Source organism: Armigeres subalbatus, chromosome 3 (assembly GCF_024139115.2).
Source record: "Armigeres subalbatus isolate Guangzhou_Male chromosome 3, GZ_Asu_2, whole genome shotgun sequence".
Lineage (NCBI taxonomy): Eukaryota > Metazoa > Arthropoda > Insecta > Diptera > Culicidae > Armigeres > Armigeres subalbatus.
In genome coordinates this window covers 46086902-46099091 of record NC_085141.1, presented here as the reverse complement: position 1 = coordinate 46099091, position 12190 = coordinate 46086902, and positions in this window count along the sequence as shown.

Genomic DNA, 12190 nt, shown 5'->3' with positions numbered 1-12190 from the left:
AGTCATTATGGTGGGAGGTAGATATGCACCAAGATATCTGTTAGCAGAAAGAAAAATCAATATTTCGTTCCTTTAGATTGACAAGTTAAAAAAATTACTTAATGAGTATTCTCTCAAAAAAATCTACCCACTTCCCTTTACTTTCACCTTTAATATTGTGGCCTATTACACCCGAGATTCGGATTACAGGGTATAGTTTTGATCGATATCATTCTTGATTAAATAATTTATGCATAATTATTCAAAATTATCATTTCGGTTGTAAAATGTTATTTTTTCCTTTCCATAAATTTTGATACAGGGATCAGTTCTTCACTTATGTTCATAGAATGTTTTGAAGGTAACTACTTCTTTCGGTGGGATTTAAAACCATAACCCCTGTACGTTAGAGAGCTGCTTTCCCTACCTCAGGAATCTTCCTCACGGATTGTGTAGTGATGAATTTTCAAAGGGGTTCGATAAACGGGATTTCGAAGTAGAGAATCGTAAGACCCCATTTCAAATACGTGGGGATCACGTGATATTGCGTAACATTTTCTCGAAGTGTGAAGCTACCTTTAACCTTTTCAGGACTAAATTTTTCTAAGAGGTATTACCCAGTAAATTTGAAATGTTTAATTTGCTTTCGTGATTAGTAATGGAGAAATGACAAAACAAGTTGAAAAATATCTTTTTGAGATTTCCAAAGATCATCCAAACTATCCCTGAGTCCAGAACTTGCGATCTATAGTTATCATGCTATGTATTTAACTATGTGCATAACATATTCGTGAATATCAAGAAACATGGTAAGATGGTTTTAGGAAATCCTGGATCATCGAAACCATCCTTGAGTCCAGAACTTGCGTTCTACAGCCATAACAGTAGATTTTCCAGGTAAGCGTAAGCATTGAAAAAAGGCTGTACATGCGACTATAACGCTGTAACAATGCAAACATGATTTATACTGACTCGATAAAAGCTTTATATACTTATAACAACTTTGATGAATTATTTTTGAGCAACTGTAGATTTATAGTCCCGAATAAAAGTATTATTTGGATGAGTCAAAATATCCAAAACTATCGTACGATGTCTGTAGATTTATATGTTACACAATGGATATAGGAGAACGGTTCGGCACTTCAGCTCATACCTCCCATCACAAACAAAGCAATGAAAAGGAATTTGATTTGTTCTTTATTTCTGTGATTTTTATCATCAGTGGGCACGTATGTTAGCAAAAAAAAAAAGCATCGTGATTGGTGCTGTGTTTCTTCGTTTTGAGATGAGATGAATATGTTTAGTGAGATGGAAGATTGAGCAGCGAAATAAAAAACTGCTGCAATTGTTGATTGCACCTTAAGCACAGTTTGGATGAACCAGAACATCCAAACTATCTAGCGATGTATGTTATACTTCTAGGAGATGTGATGGGTGTGGTTGAACACGTATCAGGAAAAGCTACTTTCATCTGTCGCAAGTCACGAATTCAAGAAAGGTTTGGATTACTCACACTATCACAGAACAATCTAGCGGTATTTTCGAGACATTAAGTGACAAGAAACGCTGCTTTGAAAGTTTAGATCGTAGATTCTGTGCTTAAAGACAGTTTGGATGGCCTAGACAATTCCAAACCCATCTCCCGGTGTCTGTTGACCCTCCAGGTTGAACACATATAGAACATTTATGTGACGAAAAAAAAACTTTTTAGTAGCAGTAGATCTGAAGTCCCGAACTCAAGGACAGTTTTGGTGACCTACAGTATATCAGTATAAAAACAATCAGCCGAAACATTCAAGGACAATCACTCAGAAACTTTGAGTGACGAAAGAGCCACTCGCAGCTCTAGATTTCAAGTATCGAAATTAAGGATAAATTGGATGACCCAGAATATCCCAAAATTATCTTACGGTATCTGTTGACGTACCAGGAGGTATAATGGATATAATCGAATGCATATTGAAGTTCTAAATACAGAAAAAAGATTTTTTTACAGCTGTAGATCTCAAATCCCGTACTCAAGGACAGTTTGTATAAACTAAAATATCCCAAAACGATCATACGATATTTATTGACCTCTCCGGAGATGTTTTGGATTTAGATGCTTTGTGTATTTGAAATAGGTTCTAACTAGCTGAATATCTCAAGTTCCGAGCTTAAGGGCAGTTTGGATGACCCAAAATATCTAAAAAAAACTATTTTACGATATCGGTTTAGCTCCCAGGAGGTGTAATGGACATAATTTAATGCTTTTTGAAGCTTTGAGTACTGAAAACATATTTTCGTAGAGCTGTAGAGCTCAAGTCCCAAAATCAAGGACAGTTTGGATTACCCAGAATATCTCAAAATTATCTTATGAAATCCGTAGAACTCCTAGCAGATGTAACGGACATAATTAAATGCATATCGAAGCATTCAGTACCGAAGGAAGAGTTTAAGATCTCAAGTGCTAAACTCAAGAATAGTTCGGATAACCCAAAATATCTGCCTTGCGGTGTTTTCCTCACCTTCTATAAGATGTAATGAACATGGTTCAATATTTATATAAACGTTGAGTAACAAAAAAAATGCTTTTTAGCAGCTATAGATTTCAAGTCCTAAACTCAAAAATAGTTTGGATGGCCCAGGATGTCCAAGGATGATTAAAACCAATTAATAGCATATTATTCGGCAACTCGGCTGTACGAAAATCATTTTTTTGTTAAATATCTTGGCTGTGCATACGCACAGCACATGTTTCGAAATGGACAAAATGATATGAAATCTTGCGTAAATGAATCCACGTGTCTTGGAGGGACTCGAACCCTCAACCTTCTACTCTCTAAATAGGCGTGGAAACCCTTCACAACAAGACCACTCAAATAGATTTGTATAGAGTGGGAATCAATCACACTCAGCTTTGCCTTGCTTGGCTAAAGCATTAGATGAATCCGCCCGGCCCGTTTTTGAGGGCATAGAGTGTGATGTTCTCGATGACAAATCATGTGGGCTCGCTTGACTGTGGATATACAACAGTAAAGCACATGAGATGATTGGAAAAATCAAGCATCCGAAAGATATTCAATTTGTAGAAGAAAAGAGCTATCCGCGGCTGCTGTAATGGTTCGAAATGTGTTCAATTCCAAAAATGTCCTTAACGGACTCCCACCGGAACCGGCTCCTGGTTGGCATGAAATCCAATCGCTTACTCAGCATGAGTTCCAAACGCTTATTCGAGGAAAATCCCGAATTTTAAGCTGTCGAACGGCACCAATATATTCAATTCCGTAAATGACCCTATGAGGAACCGACTGCAGGTTGGCCACCTGAAGATGACTAAACTTACCTGTAAGTTATGAGTGCCACTCCCTTATCCTTGACTCAGTTTGTGTTGACGTCTTATCTGACATGCTACACGCGTGTGGACTTTCGCCGACTTTAAACAACTTCCTATACAATTTGTTGTCAGAGAAGCATACGAATTTCTCTCTTGGTGACCTGACCACCTTACGAATTAGCTACATGTTTGAGCCCCATACTTTATAATTTTTACGCCAGAGACATTGATGCATGTCCCATAGAAAATTGCACTTTAAAACAGCTTGTGGATGATTGCGTTGTTTCCGTTTCGGGATCAACCGTACCTGAACTGCAAGAGCCGTTACAAAATACTATGGATAATTTGTCTAACTGGGCTTTGACACTTGGTATCGATTTCTCTCCGTAGAAAACTGAGATGGTCGTCATTTCGAAAAAGCATAAGCCGGCAAAGTTTCCGCTTCAGCTGATGGGTAAAACGATCTCTCATAGCATGTCTTCCAAATACCTTGGGGTGTGGTTCGATTCAAAAACACATTGTATATCTGACACAAAAATGCCAGCAGCGAATCAACTTTATGCGAACAATAACCGGTACATGGATGGTGGGGAGCCCATCCGGAAGATTTGCTTCGGTTGTACCGGTCTACCATCCTGTCGCGTCGGCTTAAGAATACGGTACGGTAGTTTTTGTTTTCTGTCCGCGGCAAAGATTCACATGTTGAAAATTCAACGTATTCAGTACCGGTGTCTCCGCATCGTATTAGGTTGTATGAACTCGACTCATTTCGGGACGAGCCAGCAGCCTCGGGCTGAAAGTCTCGATAATAAAGACAAAAAACAAACTCGAATCACACGATGAGTCTTGAGGTACTTGCAGGAGTACTTCCTTTGACATAACTTCGCGATAACTTCTCAAACTTCGTCGGTTCTGGTGTAGTTTTTGATAAATCCATGAAGCAAGAGCTCCATGGTATATCTGAGTACTATCTGGCGTTGTTGATACCTTCTTTGTTTTCAACCAAGTATGGGTACTCTAACGAGGATAGAAGATTTTTCACAGACGGATCTAAAATGAATGGTTCCACTCTGAGACGTTCCACTGGTTTCGGAGTTCATAACACATTTCATAGCGCCTCATTCATGCTCCAGGAACCTTGTTCTGTATACATCGCAGAGCTTGCGGCCAAAGACTATACAATAGAGTATATTGCCTCTCTATCACAGGTCCACTATTTCATCTTCACTGACAGTCTATAAGCTCTCTGGAAGCCATTCAGTCTGTGAAGCCAACTAAGCACTCAGCGTATCTCCTGACAATGATTAGGGAAGGCTTGACAGCTTTGTTGAAACGCTCCTACACCATCACAATGGCCTGGGTCTCTTCTCTTCGCATTGCTCAATTGAGTGAAACGAGAAAATGGATTTCTTGGCTAAGCCTGGCGCTCTACTAGCGACAAATCGTCTTTTATTAATTTTTCGCCAAGAGACCTTGACAAGTTGGCAAAACATGGAGGAATGGGCAGATGGGTAGATGCCTACATTTAATTTTCCCACAGGTATCAAAGAAACCGTGGTTGGACATGGGTTGCGATTTCATTCGCGTCATGTGTCGCTTGATGTTCAATAATTATGCACTAAATGCGCACACTTTCCGTATTGGGCTTTCCGTATTGGGCAGCAATCTATGTGTTTGTGGCAACGGCTATCAGGATATTGAACATGTCGTGTGGGAATGTGACGAACATCGTGGAGTAAGATCTGAGCTGACTGACACTCTCCAAGTTCGAGGAAGACGGCAGAAGCTCGTTAGAGAGGTGCTGGCATGCCTTGACATCGATTACATGCAACTTATTTACTTGTTTCTGAAGCGCATTGATGTTAGAGTTTGATTATAGCTCACACCACGTCCATTGTAACTCCTATTCAACTATCATAATCTCGTCGTAGTATCATTTCCATTTGTGTCTTTATTAGAGAGACTTTCAGACTAGTCAAACGCAGCAGCACCACCAGAAATTCTTATGACTCCCTTTCCATCATATTGAAAAAAAAAAAAATGCAGTCCCTAACCTCGACTCAACAGCGAGTGTTTCGGTTTCCCAAACTAACCTAGTTTTTAAGACTCAGAATAAAATTGTAAAAATGTAAAAAAAAAGATTTCGGCTCCGTTATTCCCTATGGCGAATGAGCCTGACAAATAAACGCAATAAAAAAAAATCCCTTATCCGTGAAAAAACACGAATTTTAGCCGTCGAACGGAACCAAAGTTTTCAATTCCGTGAATGCCCTTATTGGGTTTCTATCGGAACCGGCTCCAGGTTGGTACCTGAAGGTGCTCGGCATGACATACAATCGCTTATTCATGAAGTGTCGCGAATTTTACGCCATTAAACGGCACCATGATCAATTCCGTAAATGTACCTATTGGGTTCCCACCGGAACCGGCTCCAGGTTGTTCATCTGAAGTTTACCAAACTCACTTGAACTTGAGCAGGAGAAATTGGCTCAATAATACCTAATTCTGTTATTGATACCATACTCTGTTATGAACTTGCCCTGCATAAGAGGTAAAATACCAAAGGAATAATACCACAAACTAATATGCACAATACTTAAGCCATAACAGGGTGGCCACCGAACCGGGAAAAACGGGAAAAGCGGGAAAAAGACGGGAAATTGAAGTCACCGGGAAAAAAAGCGGGAAAAAACTGGAATTCAAGGATGTACTGAAAAAATTAATTTTCGTCAAATTACATTCAAAATTCTTCTCAATTATGTTGATATAAGGAAAAAAAACTTTTCAATATTTATTACTCAGTCGCATTCTGACTGAATTATTTAATTTCAGTACATGGTGTTTGATACCTAAGTGTTGTCACTAGATCATTTGGATATCAATTTCTACTGACAAATATCATGGATATTGTGTTACGAGGTAATTTTTTGATCTTTATTATTGTGAATTTTTATGTTTTAGAAATTCATCACGTAGTTACGAGGCAAGCTTAGAATCGAATATCGAAATATTCATCTTGAAGTTACTCTTCTAATCTCCAAGCTCGTCTTAAGACGAAAATACTTCTATTATTATTTTAGCAATTTTCAATTGCATAGAATTCGAAACAAAAAATAAATATGGTGAATAGAGTTTCCATTTCCCGGCCATTTTTGCTGTCCCGGGATTCGGGATGAAAATTCTTGTATATCCCGGGAATTTTTGATGTTTGGTCACCGAGAAAAGACTCGTTCGCTGTCCGTCGAAGTAGGCTTGATTGTTTGTATTATTGGATTTAGACCATTTCTAAGTTTTCATTCAAGCAGCGTATTTTCTGTGGCAATACTAGATAGTGTCAGACACCTCGCTGTAGACGGAATATGCGCAGTGGAATCGTATTGGGACCATAAGCTCACGAGTCACTACATCCCATTGTAGGTTACTGACTGATGCTTCTACCAGCAGTTGAAGCTCCCCCTATTCATCAACAGGTTATAGGCCCAGGAATGGTTCCAGATCTACAACTTAGTGTCGATAAACGAGTCCCAAAGACCAACAAATTTAGTAACTAATCTTTGACGCAGTACGGGATCCATGAATCGGTTGTATAAGACGCGTGGCGCCGTGGGGTCATGAATTGACTGCGTTAAGGAACTCAGACCAAAACATAAACATAGGGGACGAAGAGCTCAGGATGACTAGCTCGGTGAGGGCCGAGAAGATTAACGAGGCGTGCACAAATGATAATTAAATTACGCGTAAAATAGAATCGCAAAATAAAATAAAATAGAAAAGCAAATATAAACTTTATTTGATTTATTTCAGGCTGTGTAGAGAAATGCTGAAATATGTATCGGATAGTGTGCGAATCATCGTTGTAGACGGAGGATGAGCAGGAACTATACACCAGTTAGATGTATCTGCTCTTTTGTATAAAGGAATATTGTTAGTTAGCGACAAGGCTAGCGATAAATTGTAGATACTTGTTGTTTAAATATAAGAGAGCTGCAGCTGCTGGCAGAAGTATCAGTTAGTAGACCACCATAGGGTAAAGAAAACTCTAGTCTTGTGTTTTCTTTGTCAGGGAGTTCTTCTTGGCGTTGGGCGTTCAATGCAAATAAAAATTGTGAGGATACACACTATTAGTAATCCTGAAGTACAAGAAGATTGTTTGTCCCGGGTATCCCGGGATTTTGGGAATTTTAAAAATAATATCCCGGGAATCGGAAAATCCCGAATTTTCCTAAATCCCGGGATTTTTCGTCCCATGATGTCCGGAGATGGAAACTCTAATGGTGAATAATATATATTTTGATTTGATATAGTAGAAAAAAATACGAGAAAGGCAAAAACAAAATAATGATTTTGATCGGAAACAAAGATTTGGGTCTTCGGGTTAAATCTGTGTTCAAATTAATTGTTGTATAATTATGTAAGCATTGAAAAAGTTTCGGCTACACTATATGATACTATTTTCATTGCTTTCTGTGAATATTATGCTCTAAGAAGAAAGAACCTTAATTGACTGTCATGCAATGTTAATTGGCTCTGTCAGAAGCTTACGAAATTGGCAACCAACAAAAAAGATACGACGGGTTTGCATCTAATAAAAGATTCAAACCATTGTAATCAGGTGCTAATGTGGTATTACCATATTGATTAAATGTTCACTTCATGGTCACGAGGCGCACAATTTCAATGTGTCTGTTGATTTGATGCATTTCGCATAACGGGTTGTTGGTAATTAAATGAATTTATTTCAAAAGTTCGTTACAAATTATCAGTTGCTATTATTACAAATTATAAAACTAAACTCCGGTATGGTAAAAAAAACACCTAGTTAAGGTCCAAATACTCTTACCTATTTTTTCAAGTTAAATAAAAACCGGGAAAATTTGACAACAGAAAAGCAGGAAAAAACCGGGAATTTATCGGGAAAAGCGGGAAAAAACCGGGAATTTGAAAATCGAATTTCAGTGGCCACCCTGCATAACAGCCTTAAGCTAATTTTTGATATCGAGGTCGTCGCTCCTGCTCGGGAAACTACTCGGCATGAGTTCCAATCGTTTATTCTAGGAACATCCCAAATTTTAGGCCGTCGAACATCACCAATATGTTCAATTCTGTAAATGTCCTCATTGGGTTCTCACCGGAACTGGCTCCAAGTTGGCCACCTGAAGGTGACCAAACTCACTAGGGAGTACTCATCATGGGTTCTATTCGCTTATTCACAAAAAACATGAATTATAACCCGTCGAACGGCATCAATGTGTTCAATTCCATAAATGTCCTTATTGGGTCCCACTGAACCGGCTCCAGGTTGGCCACCTGAAGATGATTTTTAAGTATATACGGCATGAGCTCTTTTCGCTTTTGTGAGTGAATTCAAGATCTTGGGCATTCGAACGGCACCAAAATATATCCATTTTTGAAGTGTCCACTTTAGGTCCCTATCGGAACCGATATCAAGCAGCCATTTACCCGGAACTAACAGCTTGGTCCTAGAAATCTCAAATATTCAACATATGCTTGCATTTAGATTCACCATTCATAGATTTTCTATGACAAAATATTTTTTTCGTGATTTTCTTTGAAAAATTACATTCTGGGTTGCTGTAGGACCCCACGGGGTTTTTGCTTTAATCTGGAACCATTACGAAAATTCACGTTTTGAAACCACGAATATGTCATTTGGCCATACGGGTCATATGTTGTTTGCTGAACGAGTTATATGGCCGAAAATGCCGTTTGGACGAACAATACTTTATTCCAGAGGTGTGAAGTGATTAATGATAACTGAGTGAGAAGTGAGAAGTGAATGTGAGAATAGATAAGTGAGAAGAGAGATGTGAGACATCTTATTTCTCAATTCTCATTTCTCCCTTCTGTTAAGAGAAATAAGAAGTGTGAAATGAGGCGTCTCAACTCTCAACTCTGACTTCTCCTTTCTAATTTCTCACTTCTCATTTTATAGTTGTCACTTTTCAATTGTCGTTTATCACTCGCCATTTTTCATATTGACTATTGTTTGAAATTGGAACGGGTCATTTGGCATAAAGTCATTTGGGCGCTTGCCTGGATGCGATTCCTTTCTCAAAAGTAAGGGTTTTGCCCGGAATAAAGCAATGGTGGATGTTATCCCTTCCTTGGAAATAGGCCCTTGCCTACTATAGGGCAATGATGGATGTGATTCATCTTTTGGATATAGGTCTGCCATTTTGATTGTCCGCCTTCCGAAAAATGTCTACTATCAGTCTAAATTTATTTGTTCTGAAAAATCTTAGACTTAGACTTTATTCATGTGAAAAAATACATCAAATAACCCTTTCTCTTTCACAGTTCCAAATTATGTCGAATGTCCATTATGCCAAATGACCCACTCTTGAGTAGCAGTTAACTATTATGCCAAATCAGGGCTGGTAGCGAACAATGCTGCTAAAAATAGTGACTTTAGTGAGCAGCTTTGACGAAAAAAGAGACCAAATAGTGACTTTCATTTGCAGAAAAAGTGACCAAATAGTGACTTTCAGTCAGTGTCGAAATATGCTCATGACCTCAAAACTCATGTACGATTTGAATCAAGGCAAAATCTTCATAATTTGAATCATCCATATGACTCACCTTAGGATTTTTTATTTTGTATTTCCGCCTCGATTGGTTTTTTGGTAAATGAGTGAAACGAAGCGATTTTGCATGAAACGAGTTTACTTGCGCGTGAGAACTTGATGAATAAGATTTGGAATGACCAGTCACACTTCTTATTGTAGAAAAAGTGATCAAAAGTTACTTTTATATGAAGTAGGCAGTGAGTTACAAATTGATACACAGAATTATGTTTTTGATTTTAACAACAATTTTGCAGGAAGTTCTACACTATTGTGGGGAACGATGTTTTGTATGACTTTGAACATTTTCCTACAAGTTTTGCTCCCTACAAATCTCCAGGGGAGTATGGGATTTATCCCGTTCTACTTCAGAGAGGTTTTGAGTATATCAAACATGTTTTGAAAAAGCTTTTAGTATGCAGTTTTGCTACTGGGTATATTCCCATATCCTGGCGGGATGTCACTGTAAAGTGTATACCAAAAGGAGGACGTACTTCGTATGAAGAAGCAAAGAGTTTTAGACCCACCAGTCTGACCTCATTTCTTCTGAAATACTTAGAACGTGTTATCGATGATAGCATTGTTTGTTACACTGACGGCTCCCTCCTCGAAGGTAGAGCACGTGCAGGCGTCTATTCGCGTGAGCTGAGATTGGAACAGTCACACCCACTGGGTACACACTGCACATGTCTTTCAGGCGGAAATATTTACCATCATGTGTGGAGTGCAATCTTCGCTGCAGTAACGCATTATGGGCAAATAGCCAAGCAGCTATTAAAGCTCTCGCCTCGGCCAACTCAAGGTCAAAGTTAGTAATCGCATGTCGAACTCAAATTGAGGAACTGAATTCAGTTAATACTTTACAAACTTTATGGGTACCTGGCCATTCTTCCACAGCTGGAAACGAATTGGCTGATGAGTTAGCTTGTAATTCTCATCTCATGATTTTATTGATCCTGAGCCAGCTATTCCAATATCCAAGTGTTGGGTGAAGCTTTTGATCAACTTTTGGGCTGCCACTCAGCACAAATGGCATTGGAGTAGTCTGGATGCATGTCATTGAACAAAATTGTACCTCCTAGAACCATCTCCGCTAGTAGCAAACTATTTAGCTAATCTGTCTAAACAGAATTGCAGTGTCTTAGTCAAGGCCTTGACAGGTCACTGCCGACTGAACTATCACATGGCAAATATTCAACGTGTTGAATCATCTGTTTGTGATAGTTGTGAATCCGAATCCAGAACTTCTTATCATCTAATATGTAACTGCCCAATCTATGCACAATTGTTCATAACATGTTGTGGTAAGGAGCTATGTATAAGCTCTTGTACGCTTATGCATTGTACGCCCTCTTCAAGGGCCCTTTTCCAAACATTCCCTTTGTTCTCCACATTCCTTTTCTTTTTGTTCACCTATTTTTACGTCAGGTGTGTGATGAAAAAGACTGTGAAGGCGATGGCGCAAATCTCCCAAATTGAGGTGAACGTGCCCCTGGATCCGACGTTCTGATACCTGATGACTTTGAACATTTTCCTACAACCTCTGTATGTGAAAATGACTTTCTATAATTGAAAATTATGTAAATGATTACTAGATATCGAATTATGTTGACTCACAAAGCATAAATTTAAAAAAAATGGCCCCTCTGTTGATTTGAAAAACTTTTAAAAATTGAAAAAAAGTTCCCATTTAGAAAATAAGACTGTTTCCAGCATTTGCATTGCGAAATCATAAAATATATTTTGAACATTAAAGGACAAATAAGCAGCGAGCGTAGTAACAAATTTAAATATATTTTTTAAGATTTATGGCTCGAAGTAAGATGCAGAGGAAAACTTTGGAATCTTCTCTAAAATAAAATCAGGGGGTTCCTTACTCAGTCTACGAATTTTAGTACACAATAATTTCTTGATGAGAGTCTTAAATATGGTAACCATAACACAGATTCTTGCCGGAGGCCAATGAATCATTTATAAATATAAATCTAAGTAGTTTGTCAAGACTTCTAAAATTCTTTTAAAAGAAGTTTCTTTGGAATATCAAACGGTAGCTCTAGTAAGTAAATGCTAGAAGAAGTTATGAACGACTTTCGGGCTAGTAAGCCCGAATCATTATCGGTCACGATCATTTCAATCACCCGCGCAGCGCTGTCATTTTAGTTTCGTCACTAGTTTCCGTATCGGTCCCTATTTTCGGCTCTCAATTTGGTTGCTGTTTTCCGTACCGGTGACGTTTGACAGTTGACAGCTCTTACCGCGCTACCAAATTTGATCACCTGTCAGTCGCGCTACTGTTATAGCAGCGCAT